We start from the raw sequence: 6,063 nt of genomic DNA on the forward strand, positions 1-6,063 counted from the left end.
ATTAACAGACAAGCGAACAAGTGGCAGGGGAAACAACAGCTGAAGCAAAAAACTCTGATTTTAATCTTTCAGCAGTAAGCATGGGCTGTATCTCAGCAACAACTTTGAGAAACCCAGAAACTGTAATCCCAACAGCGACAGTTCCAGAAACACTAATGAGTCCTAACTCACAGCTCAGCAAGAGCAGCAAAGGCCCAGTTGGCAGCCCAGCAAGAATGGCAGCAGCAATCCCAGAAGCAGATGCTACAGAGACTCATGAACCCAGGTGCACAGCCCTGGGCACTTGTACATCATAGCCCTTCCCTAGCCAGAACAAACCCTTTCCAAGAGGTGTATCTGGCATTACAAATAGTATGTATCGGAATTATTGCTGAAGGAGAAATAAACTGAGGTTTTCAAATCAGCTGAATGTTTTAAGGTGGAAAGGCCTTAGGGGATGTTGCTGCAAAGTAGGAGGCTCTCAGACCCTCCACTTAGATAAAGTGCAGATCTCCCTGAAAGTATTGATGGTACTTTTTACAAGAGAAACATCTCTCATCAAGTATGAGGCCATGCATTGATGCTGGAAAGATTACATAACTCAGTGATTCAAACATTAGCTTTACAGATGAGGAAGGACTGAAGAGACCTCTCAGAGTCGGGGCACCAATGATAAAGATGACTAGGAAAGCACAGAAATGGGGATTTATATATATATCAGCTACTTATGTTAACAGTCTGCAGAACAAAAGGAGACTAGGAAAGTAGCTTCTGTTAAAGGAAATTCAACCTGTTCTTCTTCCAGCCAATCTCTGCCAAACCATCAAATTTCATTAGTCCTAAAATAAAAGGTCTAAGTCACAACACAATAGAAATTTTCAACTCATCACAAAGCTTCAAAGTTTGATGGGACTGATCCGTTGATTTTGCAACTCAACACACTACTTTTTACAGCTCATAGAGGAGGATGGCCCACACAAATAGTCTTTTAGGAATAATCATGTCAGTTTTTGTCAATTAGTAAAGGACTCAAGGATTTAAGACTCTTCCCAGCATCTGAGCTTTACCTACTGGCAGCAAGCAGGTTTGTTTTCAGGTATTTGCAACAACCCGTGTCACATTTACTGCTGAACACCTCCAGCTTCACTGACTTCCCCAATCTCTGGCACTTCTCTGCAATTTTCAACCACCTCCCAAGACATTCCTTTCATACCAAAAGAAATTACGGTATTTCTTCCACTGGGAGGATTATTAACGTCCGTTAAACTCTTCTGCACTCCCAAGCAGTACATGTCTTGCTTTGCCTCTCCTTCCTCTCTCCCCACTCTTTTCTCAAAATACCAACTTCCTATTAAGTAAAATCCCTCCTCCTGAACATAGCTTTAGTTTCCTCACTATCCACCTTCAAGAAAACTATAATTTTAACACAGAACACATTTTAAATGCTTTGTATAATCTTGCAGAAGTTTTATGCAAATAACATAGTTACCCTGAAAGAGCTCAGAACCAAATCACTTCGGTCTAAAACAGAGGCATTGGGAACTATATTCATGAGCACATAGGAGCTTTCCACATTTAAACAAGGTAGACCCTGGCATGGTCTATCATTCTATCCTGTATCTATCTAGCCATACACACATATACAGATGTACATATATATATACATAAACAGACATCTCCCATCACAGGGAGAATGATGACCTATGTCAATTTTTAAAGTGTTACACTAGTGCCATAAATCAAACAAATTCAAATTTAAAATGGCCAGGCAGTCGGGAGAGGTAGTCTGGCACATGCTGTTAGGTGAGCCTGGAAGAACCATAAATCTCACAGTTGCAGAGGGTGAGCTTCATTACTCCCCAGGGCAAACTTTGAAAAGTTCTTGTTTGTGCCTTTCCAATCAGGACAGCAGAAGTACAAGTCTTAAAATTACTCTTCCAAAACATTCTCACTCTGCAGCTATGATTCAAGAACGAATGGAGCTTGAGTTCACCAAAAAGCTAAATGACTCCTTAACTGGGGAATACAATATCCTTGCAGAATGGGAAAGTCAGTATCAAGTGTCAAGCTCAGCACTTCATACTACGCAAAATACAATTTGGATTTTTGGTAGTGCAAATTCAGCCTTTCACACAAGAAATCTGATTTAACCTGAAGTAATCAGTTCTGATAGGTAAGAGAGAAATGCCTAGTTCATCTAACCAGAAAGCCCCATGGTTATGAAAATCTCCCTCAATTTCTGCTTATCACTAAACAACATGGTAAGAAACATGCTTTTTGACAGAGTCTGTTACACAAAAACATTTAAAGATGCAGAGCTTTACAGTGAAATATACCTGTACAGTACTTTTCTCCTTTAACTCTGGAGAGCTGCCTATTCCACAAGGCAGAGGGAAAAATATGGAGAGAAAAAGAAAAAATAATTAAAAAAAAAGAAGAAGGAGAAAAGAGGTGGGGAGGAAGAGACAGGGGGGGAGAAATGCCTCATAACTCTACCAGGAAGGCAATTATGAGCAGATCACAATTGATTTTCTATCTATGTGCTAACTGGAAATGACTACAGTTTGAGACCAGGAGGTAAGAAAAATGACTCTGCTTCTTGTTACACTGTCTCACCTCTGCTTTTGTTATATTCTATCTTTAACATATAATTTAGTAAGTAAAATGAAGTAAATGTCAATTCTTTCAAGCATAAAATACAGGCTTGTTCAATTAATGGGTTTCTTCCTTCAAACATATGGTAGAAGTAGTACATTTATTGTAAATATTTAGCAAGCTTTAAGACAGGAGGCATTTTAAACATAACTACACAGAATAAGAGATATAAAGCATCACTATACAATAACTTCAGTCTGAGGACAAAAACATTTCAGTCTCTTGACAGAAACAACTCACTGCAGTCTTTGTACAACATCTGTTTCTTACAGTACCTCAGATATAGTTTCCAGTACCACAGACAAAAATGACGTATAACCACCTTAAATACAAATAAGGCCACTGGCTAGCTGCCATGGTAACAAACACTACGGAAATGAGTGAATGATGAAATCTCTTGAATAACTTAAAAAACCCCTTATCCATTACTTCCTAGCTACATGTGGGACACTGCTTCACAGAACAGCAAAAGCAGCAGAATAATATTTACAGAACGGGAAAAATAGTAGTTTTACACCATAACCTTACACACCAAACATTTTCTAACCTTCCTCCTGGTTACTACACACACACACACCCCTCCACACACACCACCCCACCCCCCTTAGTACTGTCACTCTGTTTCAAGCACTTCAGTTTTTAAAAATTATTTAAAATACGTATTATGAAGAGATCCATGACTGGAAGCTGAGGCTACATTCAGATTAGGATCTGTTTTAATTAAAAAAATAAAGTGCAACCAGTGAAAAAACTACACAGACTTTAAGTGTTCAAGGACAGATTTGATTTTTTTTTAATTACTGGCTCAAGCCAGAAGTTATGAATCTGATGCAGAATATACCAAACAAGATTTTATGACCTCTGTAATAAAAGAAGAAAACCTAAATTACACATGTCCTATCTACCAAACATGGAGTTGCTTAGACATAGCCATTTCTGCGTACAACAAAAACTGACCTGAGCCAAGCAAGTTCCTCGTTTCACTTCACGCTGACTCTGAATTATCCTTTTCCAGCTCCCTTAAAGAGTATTTTCAACTGCACGTAGGAAATACAAGATCTCACAGAGAAAATTTCATGAGGTTTTCAACTTACCTATGTAAAACTGAATGGTAAATAGGTTTCATCAAACATTGAACTGAATCTCCAATTCTTTTCAAGTCTCATCAACTTCAAGCCTAGTTTTCTTCAGAAAAATAAACAGGTCTGGAACACCAATAATGTTTTTAAAGCTTGGTACAACCCAGAGAAGCAGGCAGTGAAACCACTCCAAGCAGACTGTTGCTCAGTTCAACAGTCAGTCTGAAATGCACACTCTACACAGATGAGTCAAGTCTGGATAATCCCTTCATGCTCTGTCAGGTTGAGAGTATGGCGTTTGTTTTTAAATTGCATACCTTCAAAAAACTCCACTTCTCTTTGCATTTAAGTATAAGATGACATTTTTTAAAGCATGTTTTGCTTTGCATATGCATAAAAAAATTGTTAGTGGGGCTCCATCAGGACCTCATAAATAGTAACTGCCTTTTTAAAAGAACTGCAAACAGTAGTGTCAATTCCAAGACCCTGAGTGACTGAAGCCCTATGGAAGTCTGGAGCAGTAATAAGGGTGCAATACCCATGTTGGACTAAAACCATAAATACGGCAAGGTTTGTGGAGGGAGGAATTTGTTCAACTACCTCCACTAGGAAAAAAACCAACAACAACAAAAAAGAATTTTTTTCTCGACTAATTGGTCAAATTAATAAAAAGGAAGGGGGAGGGGAGGAGAGAGAAAACACAAAAACCTCTCCCTGTTTTCCTAAAATAGTTGCAAATGTATTTTATACTGACATAACAAATTCTCTTTAAAATGACAACATGCTTGAATTTTGATCCATTCACTACAGTACACTCTGCTGAAGTATAATCTCACCCTAGAGCATCACCAGATAGAAAATTTAGTTCATTAAGATTTAGATAATACAGTACTGGAAGAAGCGTTACCATGAATTCACCGTCTCGCTATATGGGCAAATGCTAAGCGGTGAGGAGATGGTGGAAGAAGTACCCTGCCACTCTGAAAACCCAGACATACTTGAATGGTTTATTTTCTTTCCAGATGAAAAGACTATGCTACTGCTATCTTAAGTATATTGTTAACTGCATAACCCTAAGAGGCGCAATTATGAATTATGCCTCTGCTTTGAAAACACAGACCAAGAGGATAAGACATTTCAATACATCCGCTGTTAAAGAAGTGTGGTCTCTGTTCAGCGGGATGGGTTTACTTAACCCAACTTTCAGCAACACAGTCGCAGAAGAGCTGTTCGGCCCTGTCAAAACTACAGAACGAGAGTCAGGCACGGGAGTGCCAGGCAGGACCAGGACCGGCTGCAGAAGGTGCTGTACAAACACAGCCCAGCAGTTTCCTCCCCCGGGGGCATTATAAAATAACGTCACCGCTCCACAAATACAACCGTACATGCCGGCGTTACTCGGACACACCTGCAGAATTAGGTCCAAAACACGAAGGTGAATGAAAATTAATTTTTAAAATAAATTGAAACTTAAAAGCCACAGCTAGATCTGATAACGGTGCAGTCAGGGCTTTTAGAGGCTTCTGCCTATTACGGTTCGGTTAAAGCCAACTCACGCAGCCGGTTCTCTCACCCGAAGTGCAGGGAATAAATCTCCACTGTTCTCACAGAATTGTTTAAAAACACCACAACCAAAGCAACCCCCCCCCCCGCCCCAAAAGTTAGAAGCAGGGTAACGGCAGGGTAGGTAGGGTACCTGAAATAACTTTTAAATTCCTTCTCGGGCGCCCGGTACTCGCGGGTACGGGTGTCCCCCGGGACAGCTGCGGCTCCGGAACAGCCGCGGGACCAGCCCGGCGCTGCGGGGAGGCACGGCCGCTCCCGCCGGCTCGGCCCGCGGCTCCCGCCGGGCTCGGCAGCGACCGCGTCGAGAAAAACTTTCCGCAGGGACGGGGCCCGCCGAGGGGCCGGCCGCGGGGCCTGCCGAGGCGCGGGCCGGCCGGCGCCGGCCCCCCGGTGTGGCAGGGCAGAGGGACGGCGCTGTGTCCTACCTCCCCGGGAAGCACCGAGCGGCGGCAGCGGCGGCGGCTCCTTCCCGCCGCGCCTCGGCCTCCGCCGCCCGGGCGACCTCCGCCGGGTCGACCTCGGGGACGCGCCGGGGGCAGGGCCGGCGCCGCGGCCCCGTGTTGACATACGCGCCGGCTCGGCCCCGGCAATGGGCGGCGCCGGGGCGGGAGCGTGGAGCGGGGCAGCGGCCGGCGGCGGCGGCGCGGCAACTCCCCTCGCCGCCATGGCCGGGGCAGCCGCGCACCCGCCCCGCCCGGGGCCGGGTCTCCCGCGCCTCCGCAGCCACCCACCTGCAGCCTGCCGGCAGCCGCACGACGCGAGGAGGAGGAGGAGGAGCCGCCGC

At 43.9% G+C, this 6,063-nt stretch overlaps 1 protein-coding gene across 1 annotated transcript in view; it reads right to left on the bottom strand.

The window, feature by feature from the left end:
- Window positions 1-5,772, bottom strand: part of ZC3H12C (zinc finger CCCH-type containing 12C) — a 44,754-nt gene extending 38,982 nt beyond the window's left edge. The window contains exon 1 of the mRNA XM_074915930.1: window positions 5,410-5,772. The gene's annotated coding sequence lies outside the window, so the exon portion shown is untranslated. The remainder of the gene's footprint in view (window positions 1-5,409) is intronic.
- Window positions 5,773-6,063: the final 291 nt, after the last annotated feature.

This window comes from Athene noctua, chromosome 1 (genome assembly GCF_965140245.1).
Source record: "Athene noctua chromosome 1, bAthNoc1.hap1.1, whole genome shotgun sequence".
Taxonomy (NCBI): Eukaryota; Metazoa; Chordata; class Aves; order Strigiformes; family Strigidae; genus Athene; species Athene noctua.